The sequence below is a fragment of the Hibiscus syriacus genome, unplaced genomic scaffold (assembly GCF_006381635.1).
Source record: "Hibiscus syriacus cultivar Baekdansim isolate YM2019G1 unplaced genomic scaffold, ASM638163v2 tig00111254_pilon, whole genome shotgun sequence".
NCBI lineage: Eukaryota > Viridiplantae > Streptophyta > Magnoliopsida > Malvales > Malvaceae > Hibiscus > Hibiscus syriacus.
Genome location: NW_024063037.1, coordinates 93,307 through 105,839, shown reverse-complemented (window position 1 = coordinate 105,839; position 12,533 = coordinate 93,307). Strand labels below are relative to the sequence as shown.

The following is a 12,533-nucleotide window of genomic DNA, read 5'->3' as shown; positions in this document are numbered from 1 at the left end:
GGAAAAATAAAGCACAAGGGGAAGAATACTCCCAAAATGAGTTGTTGTCGTGACTTGGCTCAACCACCATGCACCGCCTTAGCCAGCTAGCCTCCCTTGAGGTCTAGTTGCTACCTCCCTTGAAGCTTAACTATGGAGGACACCATGAAAAGGGGTTGAAAAATGAAGAAGAAGATGGAATTGAGTAACCACTTTTAGAAAAAATCTCTTTTATTTTTCTGTTTTTGATGTTAATAAAATTTCTCTTCTTTTGCTCATAGTTTTTTCAAAATAATTTTCCACATAAAATATTGATGTTTATTATATTGTGTGATTATTATATTTATTATTATCTTTTAACAAATTGATGTCGAAACATCCAATTTTTTGTTTTGATCACAATAATGACGACTTTGAAGTATGAAATAATACTATTGTATCGTAATACTATATTCACATTATGACATGTGAAGATGCATGCGATTCTAGTATAGATAGATTTGAAAGATGCCATGTTAGGGTTAGATAACATACATTCAATATCGACACTTGAAGAAAAACAATTATAAGACTTAAATGCACCATTGTCCCTTGAAATATACACTTTGTATCGAGTTGCCTCTTAACGAAATTAATGAATTCTTATATATTAATTTTACAATTGTATAAATAAATTCTTGTATATTAAAAATTTAAAAAAAATTGAATCAAAATGGATGACCAAATAGAACAAAAGCGTAAGTATAGTGATGATTTTGAAAAAAAATTGGGAGAACAAAAGAGAATCGCATGAATAGTTGAGTGACTATCCATACTTTTTAAATAGGGCTAGCAGTTTAGGAAAAAAGAAGTAACAATTAAACTTTTAAAAACAAAATACCCCAAAAAATACTCTAAGGATAATTCAATAAAAATACATAATTTAAGAGATAATGGTTCATTTATGACTTAAGCTTATATCACTACAGAAAAATAATTTTTAGTAAAAACAACTTTATAAACTAATATATGGCGGACTTTTTTTTAAAAAAAAGCCGCTATAGAAGTATATTTTAGTGGTATTTTTCTAACAAATGCGGTAATAAGATCCACATATAATGTAGTTTTGATATAAATACCGCAATTATTCAGTACTTTAGTAGCGTTTATTATAACAAACTCCATAATTGTTAAGTTCCAAAAATCTTTATCCCTTTTTCATTTCTTCTTCTCGTACCCATTTTACTCAAAGTTTTATCTCCCTTTTACGAATATTTTGACACCTTTGTAGCTTTCACTGCCACGCCCATCAAAATCTCCACACTGTTCTGAGTCAGCCCAACCATCCTCAACATCAGCACTGTCTTCATTTGGGGTATTCAAGGAGAAAAACATGACCTCCTTTTATATTTCTCTTCCGTCTCCATCGAGGTAAATATTTAAATCTTTTTTTTTTGCTTCTTCGAGGTTTTCCTTTGCTTCATATTTTCTTCTCTCGTCTCTACTTTGTTATTGTCACTATAGCAAAATGGGTTTATAGCGGCATTTTTAGCATCGTTTTTAGAACAAACGCCACTAAAGACTGTACTTTAGTGGCGTTTTTATACAAACGTCGCTAAAGACTATACTTTAGTTGCATTTTTAAAACACCGCTATAGATTCATACTTTAGTGGCGTTTTCAAAACAAACACCGCTACTAGTACTTTAGTGACGTTTTTATACAAACGACTTTAGTGCTAAAGACTCGTTTTGTGTTTACAAATGCCGCAATTTGACAATTTTTAAATACCACACCCCTTAACCCTTTTTCCATTTTTTACTCTAGAAAATTTAGGTTTCTGCCTTTCCTTTTCTTGCACTCTTTTTAAATCATTTCGTGACCCTAATTTCGTTCTTAGTTTATTTAATTTCACGGGGCTTCGATATGTTCAGTTTAAACTTTGGAGGAAAATCGACCGGTTCTTTCAGTGGTATTGTTTCTTGTTATTGCTAGGGCTTCTCCTTTTTCTAATCGACCGGTTCTCCTTTTTCTCTTGATCTGCATCTTCCTCTGCTTTTTTTTAATAAGATTTGACTTCAAGTTTGTTTCGAAATCGTGTCAAATCTTTTGAATTTTGAATTCTTCGCGTGGTGTTAATCTGATCTAAATCTTTGAATCCTCGTGAGTTTCGTTGGTTTCCACATATTTGTATTTCTCGAATTGAATTTATGTTCGTTACAGATTTGATTTAGATTTTTATGTGTTGATATGGTGAATTCTGGCCTGTTTTGGTCTTGCTGTTGGATCTGCTTTGATATTGAATAATACAATTTGTTTTTCATTTTCAAATTAAATTGATGATTTTGAAATTTGGTGTTTTGGTAGACTTGAAGAATGGGGCGGCCGAGTATCTGTCGCAAAGCTATTCAGGCGGCTTTTTGCCAAGAAGGAGATGCGTATATTGATGGTTGGGCTTGGTGCTGCCTGTAAAAGCACCATTCTTTACAAGCTCAAGCTGGGATCTTATAAAAAATATGAATATCCTGCTATTTCAGGGTGCTATAAATCTCCTGATGCAAGTATATAGAAAGGAATTTGCTTCTATAGGTGGTTATCTTACTGATGCGGGCGAGGTAAATTTTCCATTTTCCTATGCATCTACCAAGTCTTTAGTAGATCCTGGGAGAATGTAATTTGTTGCTCGAGATTAGGGAGCATTGTTATTTTTAATTTCTTTCACAATTAGAAGTTAGGCAGAAATTAGGGGAACCAGGATACAAAGAAAGATATTAAGCTGAGAAATTCAATGTATCAAACGAAGGGGAGATTGAAGAAGTTAAAAGAGATGTCGTAAGTTTAAACATTCTATTTATGAAGTTTCTTGCTACAATATCACATGTATATAATAATGTTATCCTGTAGATGTGTAATAGCAGCCTCAATTTCTTGCAGGTTTTGAAGTATGTTGAAGGTTTATGTTGGATATGCTGCTATTACTACCAAGGTGTTTGCTCTTGGCAATGGTTAGTTTGATGTGAACTGGAGATGAAAATGTTATAGTTGCTTTTTTCTGGATATTTTTCATTTTGATAAACTAAATGGATTAAGAATTAAGATTAAATGCTAATATGATCATATATATATATGCTAGTGGAGTCCTATTCCCTCTAATGCTTGCCCTTTTATATCTTTTTGATTTATGCTATCTGATACTTCTGCTTGGTAGCTTAAACTGGGATTCTGTAGCATATACATCCATACATATGTTGCAAGATGTGATGACTTGAGATTTTCTTGATGTGACCTAGCAAGTAGTTTAATACATGCTAGATGTCTTCGTGTTTTTCTCCCTTTTTATTTAGTTTAAAGTTTGGTCTTGACTTTGTTTTAGGTTTTATCCATATCATTTTGCACCATTTGCTTCAGATCTTAAGGATCTGACTGACTTGGAAATAACATTTTTCATGGGAGAACCATTTAAGCCATTTGACCAGCTCATGGGAACTCTGCCAGCTGCCAGGTTTTCTTCTTTTCAATTGTTGTTGTTGGGTTTTTTTTTAAAAAAAATTATATGGTGTGTGTATAGCCTTCTAATGCTTCTGCATTTATCTTCAAATATATCTTCTCTGTGGTTATAGTCTATAGTTGCCTATGCTAATAGGAATTTATTTCATGTTATAGTTGATAATATTATAATCTCGTAGGATTCAATGTTGAAACCGTGGAATACAAGAACATCAGCTTTACTGTATGGGATGTTGGTGGCCAAGACAAGGTAACTGGTTTTAGTTTTTTTTCCAAATATATTACCATGAACCGTAAATATTGCATGAAAGGGAAAATTTGCACATATTTTCTTTTTATTACTTTAGTTGGTTCAGATATTAAAATAGAATTGTTGATTTGTATATACCCATTTAACAAAAATATGCTTACTGTGAATTATAGGTTAAAAGAATATGGGAATAGAAAATGGTTTATTGGATTGTCTTTTAAAGTCCAACCAGAAACCTAGAGGAATGATTGAGCTCAGTTTCATCCTCCTTTTGCAGGACTTCTCTGCTGTAAGATTAAAGGTAATTCCATATAAAGAGTTCATATTTTAGCAACCTTGGTTGTGCTTTGTTGAATCAGATTGATGACATATTTCTTTACCTGATGTGAACAGGTGGCAAATATATTTCAGGGTATCTGCTGTTCCTCCTCCTTTACTTGCCCTTTCTATTGAGTTTTCTCCGGAGAGTCCCCATTGGCTTTTCAAGGTCATTTTCTCTCCTTTCATATTCAGTAATGAATAACTTTACATTTCCTCATTACTTCTTCAACATCAGTCTAGTGTCATCTTGTCCTATAAAAATTTAAATCCATGTAAAGAGATGCAAATGTTATTAAAGTTGTGAAAAAGAAAAAGAAACTGCAAATTATATTCACATTTTGTATTTTTATATTCTTTGAAACTGTCATTTTAATAAAAAAAAATGCTTTACTCTATCATTTTAATTTTAGGCATTGGACATAGTCTATATTATCTAGTTCACCTTTATCTTTCCAACTTTCTTAAGCATTCTAGATCTAACTTAATTGATTTGTTATTACATATCGAGTATTTGGCCCAACAACTACTACATGCCATGTTTATGATGTTGCTGCTCAGCATATTGTCAGTGGTTCCATGGAAGGAATCAATGGTATGTTGTGAGACCTATTCTTAGATAAAATTGGCACTTACATCATTCGATAAAATGCAGTAAACTTGTTTACTTGTTGAATTTTTTACATTTCTTGAAAATGAAAAAGGAATTCATTACTTTTTAATTGTCAATAGTGGGCAAAAAGAAAGTTAAGAAACTAGTTGATAAGGATTGAGATTATTGTTAAGGGTAATTTGAGATTAAATAGTTTGGCTATTTTCATCCAACATGGGCTGATGGATTTATGAACGTGTGATGTATTTATCCATGAGAAGTTGAATCGGACAAGGCTGTTACTGCACATCATAATCACTTTGTAGGAAGGCCATTTTAATCTAGGAAAACTCAGCTTAGATTTCTGGAACGATTTGTTACTTAGGTATCCTATGCTTCCTTGGTAACTATTGTTTCAGGCAAGAAGCTACCTAGCCTTCTCTGAATAGTACTCACAGTTTTGCATCAGAAAAATTGTGGGTTGATATCGAAAGTTATGGCGTTTAATTTGTATTTTCTCAAAACTTGTTCTTTTACCTTACAATGTTAAATTTTGTTCACAGGCACCATATTTGCTTATGGCGTGACAAGCAGTGGGAAGACTCGTACGAAGGAGCAATGAAGACTAAATTCTAGTGAATAATATTTTTTTTAATTGAAAGTGAAAGGGCCTAGACTAAATTCTAGAGAACAATGTCAAACTACATTACATTTAATTTTAATGTTTATAAATTTTAATTTATTTTGTTTAAATTTATGGTTGATGTTAATTAGATAAAGTTGCATTATATTAAATTTGGGTGATATAGAGAAGAAATGAAATATGCAAAATATAAATTAATCTTAGAACAAGAACGTTAATTAGCGGCGTTTGCTCCAAAAACGACACTATAGATCTTACCTTTTGCGGCGTTTTCTCCAAAAACACCGCTATAGATCTCGACCTATTGCGGCGTTTGTTCCAAAAATGTCGTTATAGATCCGACTTTTTGCGGCGTTTGTTCCAAAAACGCTGCTTTAGCTCCGACCTTTTGCAGCATTTTATCCAAAAACGCCGCTATAGAGCAACCTTTTGCGGTGTTTGTTTCAAAAACGCCGCTATAGATCTCGATCTATCGCGACATTTTTTTTCACAATCGCCGCTAACTTTAGCAGCACTGGTATGGCCGGCGCTTCTTGCAACGTTTTTGCTATCGCCGTGAGTTCTTTTAGTGACGCTTAAAAACGCTGCTATAGGACTAAAAAACGCCGTTAAAGAATAATTTTGCTGTAGTGTGTTGTTGTTACTTGTTACATTTTTGGTGAGTTATTGAGGAAATGAGAAAAAGTGAACTAAAAATTGTTGCTGCTACTTTATAATGCTTTGTTTATTGCTCTTCAAATTCGAGAAAAAAATATTTCTTCAGTAAATTTTTAATATTTTTTTTGGATTTTACGAGTCTGATATTGTCGCTTACTATCTACTTCTGGATATATATTTAGCTCAACTATTTTTCACACTTGTTTTTAATTTATAAATGTAGATCTAGAACGTCAACTGTAGTTTTACGGTCAATGAATTGCTTGTCCATTTTTTTACCTCCTCTAAGTGTAAGTTGCTATCCAAATATGTCTTGGTTTACTGTTCGACTTTGCAAATATAAATGATTTTCTGTTCTGTGTTTATCAGATTCTTGTGCTGATGGATTTGTTTATAAATGGACCATTTCTGTTATGTTCTGCTTAGATTTCTTGTTATAAGAATTGTCCGGCTTTCTTGTTATTTTCAAAGATTAGAAAAGAAAACACTGGAAGATTTGAGGTCTTAAGCTAATTAACAATTAGAATACTCTAAATCTATTATTTTTATGTGTGGTTCCAAGACTGTGTTCTGCTTAGCTTTCTGATGTTAGATTTGTTTTAGTAGGTTTTCATTTGTTATTTGCATTGTTTTGAAAACCGGACCGGACCGGCCGGTTCAACCGGAACTGTTGTCTTGTCCGGTCCATTATATCCCGGTTGAACCGGTGCTAGTGAACCGCTTTGAACCGTTCGAACCGGCTTTGAACTGTGAACCGGTTCAAGCTAATTTTTTTTATTTTTTATTTAATTTTTTAAATAATTATGACGTCGTCCGGTTCTTACGACCGGTCTGACGTTCGATCGGTTGAACCAGTAAACCGGTAGCACAGTCGGTTCGCTGACCGGTCCGATTCTGAAAACCGTGGTTATTTGAACTTATATTTGTTTAACTATTAGTGATGGTCTGATTGTATATTATTCTTGAAATGTGGTATTAGACTAGGTTGGGATTTCAATTACAGAGCTATAATTGCTTGTTGACATTATGGTTGACATTATGTATTATTCTGATTGTGTTATCTGCCCTTTCATGCTTTTATTTGATAGCTTAAGTTTTCTTCGACGTAGTTGACACATCTTCGATGGTATTGCAAATGCATTTGCGATTTACCCTTTTTTCCGGCTTGAATGGTATATTGATTAGTATGTGATTTGAGGTACCATTTTCTTAAGAGGGTTTGATCTTTGCTTTGCTTCCTATGTGTAAGAGATCAAACCCGTGTATGTCAAAACTTGATTCTGTACCCATTGAGTTGGTGTTGAGGAGCTAACTTCTAATGATTGCATGGTGTGAATGTAAAAATTAACTTCATACCTTGTTTTGGTGCTTAACTTACGAGCATTAAATTTCTCATTTCTATAATATTTTCGTTGGACATGTTGAATAAAGATTTTTAATGGGTTTCAGTTTTACTTTGAACTATTCTAATTGAACTTGTTTTCCTAGTTGACAATGAATGTGTTTGTATCATCTTAATCCTTAGTTTTTGTGGGGCTTAAACTCTTGTTAAGGTTACAGCTCCTAGATACGTAAGCGAAGTGTCTTGCTCAATAGTTTTATCTCATTTTATCACGTGAAGATAATTTGTTACTTTTAGAAGTCTGAAAACCTTGAAATGTAAATGCTGTCACTTCTAGAAGTATGAATGTCCTAATGTAGCATTTTATATATACTTATAACATCTCTCACATAGCGGCGTTTTCTAGAACAAACATCACTAAAAGACAAGTAATCAGCGGCATTATTCAAAAAAAGCGCTACATATATAGTCAATAGCGGCGTTTGTGGTAAAAAAATGCCACTAGAGATCATAACATACAATGGTGTTTGGGGGAACAAACGCCACTAAAGACAAGGTAATTTGCGACGCTAGACAATAAAAACTGCTATATCACGACAATTAGTAGTAACTATTTTAATATGTTATAGTAATTTTTTTTTGTACTTTACCCTTTATTTATAGAAATTAAAGTTACTTGAATTTTACTTTTATTACAAAATTTTGAATTCTTTACAAATAGGATGTCAATGGGTAGAGTCAAGTTAGATTTTTACATGTTCCAACTTCGATCCTACACAATAAGACTCTAATCAAACTTTGATTTGACCTCGACTTTAGTATTATCAAACCTGACTTGACTCTGAGATTAAAATAAAAACCCGATTTAACCCGATCCAACCCTAAATACATTACTCAAATTAAAAAAAAAAGTAAACTACATGATTGATCACTTTTGTTTAAGTTTTGTATAAATTTTTTCACTGAATTTAAAAAAAAAAATATTTAGTCATTTTCATTTTTATTTAATTGAGATATGGTCAATTATGGTTAACTACAGTTAGACTTTTAACAGATTGTTGGTGTAGCATAACATATATAAAATTAAAAAGCGAAAATACACAAATAGTCACTAATAAAATTTCATTAGTAATAAAATTAAGTTTTTTCTCTTCTTTTTCTTTTTCGTTATTCTTCTTCCTCCTCCTTCTCATTCTTCTTCTCACTATTCTTCTTTCTCCTCCTCTCTTCTTTTTCTTCTTCCTCATTCTTTTTTGTTGGGACAGTCGGTGCACCCCATGACGCAGCGAAAACAAAACTCGACGGTCTCACCAATGATCCACGTACGGAAAAACAGAAATCTGGAGAAAATGATTTGAATACTTACAATGGGTTCCTTGAAAATCAACAAAGGCATCAACGACTAGTGGTGATCATGAACTGTTCGAATCGTAAGCCTCCACGAAAACACGTCTCGACCTCTATTTAGTTCACCCGATTGAGAGAAAAATTTACTTTTCCCAAAATCAATTTTGAGAAAAACGGCTGAAGTAATCGGCTACTAGACCTTACCTCACTTAAATATATCAGTTACCCTAACACATTAGGATTTTTAAGTTATTTTAAATTAAAAAAAATCTTATTTAATTAATTCAAATTAAATATACATTAAAGACTTATAATCTGAATTACAATCTTTAATTTTTATTTAAAATGTTATTTAATTATTCCAAATTAAATATCAATTAAAAGAGTTGTAATCAAAATTACATACTTTTAATGTTTACTTACTATATTTGGGATAATTAAATCATATGTATATCAAATATACATATATTAACTCTAGATATATTTTAGTAACATACAACAAATTGTACATTTTTGCTCATTTCAATCCTAGGGTGTGCCCCTGTAGGTTCTTGTAACGTTAGTAGTAATTATTAGAGCAATTCTAATATTACATACAATGAGTGACATCTAGCAATATATCATTGTCACCTAAGTTACAAGAAATTATGATTCGACATATCATCGTCGTGATTAACTCTTTTATGTATTACATCCTTTTGTCCTTTATATCTAGAATAGGCATAAGTCTTAGAATAGTCACACTTGTATAGCCCATCTATTGTTTCTTGATATCTAGAGTAGACTATAATTAATGAATAATTTGTGATATCACATATCAACTTATTCGAGCATGGCCATGCATTTCTAGTCTCACTCAATCAAGTGGCATGTGATATATTTCTTATTATGTAGGAAGGAAAAATCCTATCTTAATCATACACACCCTACTACATATATTGAGATATATTCAATAACAATCTTTATAGTGCAACCAATTACGGAGCATGTTTAACTGTATCAAAACATACAACAATATATGTTGGGATGACATTGATCTCAAGTTGAGGATCATACATATAGTCATCACCATGAGCAATGTTATGACCGTTACATAATAATCCAAGACATATGCTCATGATGAGTCAATCCAATACATTATTCTCTAACAATATAATCATGTATCAATTCTGACATCTCTATGTCAATGACAACTCGTTGTCATCAATCAATAACATGTTAGTCTTAAGCGTATTATTATTGTACATGCCCATAATAATACTTGACTATGGATCTTTTAATAATGTTATTATATGGACTTTATTATCTTTTAGTTTATGTTAAACACATACATATAACTGAAAATAATAGTGGCAATGCCTTTATTCAATAAAATCGGTAAATAAATGTATTATTACAATCATCATATATTGGTCTTTGGGCATACTCTAACATAAACTTCCGCCGAAGCAAAAAGATCATGGAAGTTTTGTTATACCTTGCTCCATCGGTTTAGCGTAAACCTGATGCCCAAGTCCATATTTTTTGAAACTTGGAATGGGTAATGCTTAACCAACCACTGATATTACAACTGGCAGACCGATCACATGTTCAACCCGAGGGAAAAATGAAGATGTGATAGTTAAAGTGGACAAGTTCGTCTTTCCATCTGATTTCATTATTTTAGACAGTGAGACCGATGAAAACACACACATTATTCTTGGGCGTCCCTTCTTAGCCACAGGGTGCATCCTAATAGATTGCGGGAATGGAGAGTTTACGATGAGGGTGGCCGATCAAGGCATCACTGTCAATGTCTTTAACACACATAAGTATATTGATGATCCTAAATAATTCCATTGCATTGGAGACATAGAGCCCCACGAAGAAGACAGGACAAATTGTTTTGGTCAAGGTGAAATTTTACGTCTAGACGAATATGATACTCTGTGCAAAGATAACATTGCCCAGATTCAGGAGTGTAATTTTTTTCCTTGACGATGTTTTACAGCCAGAAAGAAACAATATGTTTGGCCCAGGTGAATTTTTTCATAATGATATAGGTAAAAATATTTGCCCAGGCAAAATTTTTCCGACTTAAGCAAATGTAGGATGTACTGAAGAGAGAACAAATGGAGAGTTCGAGGATTGTTCACTGGAAGTATAACAATCTAGTTTACTTCAAGCTAGACCAGGTATGAGATTCGAACCCCTTGATTTCAATGAATTTATTCTCCAAAACCTTCATTACAGTATGCACCTACTTTAGAACTGAAATCTTTGCTATCACATTTGAAATACATCTACCTAGGGTGTGACAATACTTTACCAGTTATAATTTCTGCTAGTCTAACCCCGTGCAAGAGGGTAGTTTGTTAATGTTTTGTTACAACACAAAAAAACTCTCAGGTGGACTATGGCATACTTGAAGGGAATCAACCCTACCATATGCATGCACAAGATCTAACTAGATGAATTTCATAGTAATTCTATGGAACCCCAAAGAATACTTATCCTATAATTAAGAAAGTGGTAATGAAGGAAATCATCAAATGGCTTGATGATATGGTGATCTATCCCATATCCAATAGCTCTTGGGTCAGTCCAGTTCAATGCATGCCAAAGAAAGGTGGAGTAACCGTGGTAAAGAATGAAAATGATGAGCTTTTTCCTACAAGAACTGTCACAGGCTGGCGGATAGGTATGAATTATAGAAAGCTCAACAAGTCTACAAACAAAGACCAATTCCCCCTTCCGTTCATTCATTATATGCTTGATCGATTAGTAGGTAATGAATTTTACTGTTTTCTTGATAGATATAATGTGTATAATCAGATCACCATAGCACCTAAAGATCAGGAGAAGACTACCTTCACATGCCCATATGACACATATGCATTTCGGAGAAGTCGTTCGGACTATGTACACCCCGACAACTTTACAGAGCTGTATGGTTCCATTTTCTTCGACATGGTGGAGGATTTCTTAGAAATATTTATGGATGATTTCTCTATCTCCGACGATGACTTTGATCGGTGCCTCAACAATCTATCTAATGTGCCGAAGCAATGTGAGAAGTCTAACCTTCTGCTAAATGGGAAAAAATATCACTTTATGGTGACAGAAGGAATTGTGTTGGGACACAAAATTTCTCACCCATGCATCGAGGTTGACAAAGCCAATGTGGAAGTAATTGAGAAATTGCCTCCACCTACCACTGTGAAGGGTATCAGGAGTTTCCTATGGCATGTAGGATTCTATAGACGTTTCATAAAGGATTTTTCAAAGATTTCAAAGCCTTTATTTTTGTTGTTTCAGCAAAACCAATCATTTGTGTTTATTGAAGAGTGTCTCAATGCATTCACTAAGCTGAAGAAAAAACTTACCTCAGCACCAATTGTTGTTCCACTTGACTGGGATGCCCCTTTCAAGCTGATGTGTGATGCCAATGACTACGTAGTAGAGGTAGTGTTAGGGCAAAGAAAAGGTAAAATCTTCCATGTCATTTACTATGCTAGTCGTACCCTTAATGATAAACAACTTAATTATACCACCACTGAAAAAGAGTTGCTTGTTATGGTATTTGTCTTTGATAAATTTAGGGTATACCTTATAGGAACTAAGGTCATAGTACATACAAATCACTCTCCCATTAAGTACCTAGTTAATAAAAAGGATGCCAAGCCTAGGCTCATTAGATTGATACTCTTTCTTGAAGAATTTGATTTAAAGGTAAGAGTAATGAAGGGTACTAAAAACCAAGTAGCGGATCATTTATCTATGCTAGAAAATGATAACATCTGTCATGACATAAAAGAAATTCAGGAAGATTTCCCAGATTAAAAAATATTATTTGTCGCGGTAGTTCCATGGTATGCTGATATAATTAACTATCTTTTTAGTGGTATTATGCCTTCAGATTTATCTAGCCAGGGTAGGAA

The 12,533-nt window shown here is 33.2% G+C and overlaps 1 long non-coding RNA gene across 1 annotated transcript; it reads left to right on the top strand.

Moving 5' to 3' along the window:
* Positions 1-1,827: 1,827 nt before the first annotated feature.
* LOC120157402 lies at positions 1,828-5,305 on the top strand. The gene is made up of 8 exons (XR_005519137.1): positions 1,828-1,929; positions 2,325-2,789; positions 2,892-2,962; positions 3,331-3,459; positions 3,644-3,714; positions 3,888-4,015; positions 4,108-4,201; positions 5,188-5,305. It is a non-coding gene; the product is annotated as an uncharacterized LOC120157402 (long non-coding RNA).
* Positions 5,306-12,533: the final 7,228 nt, after the last annotated feature.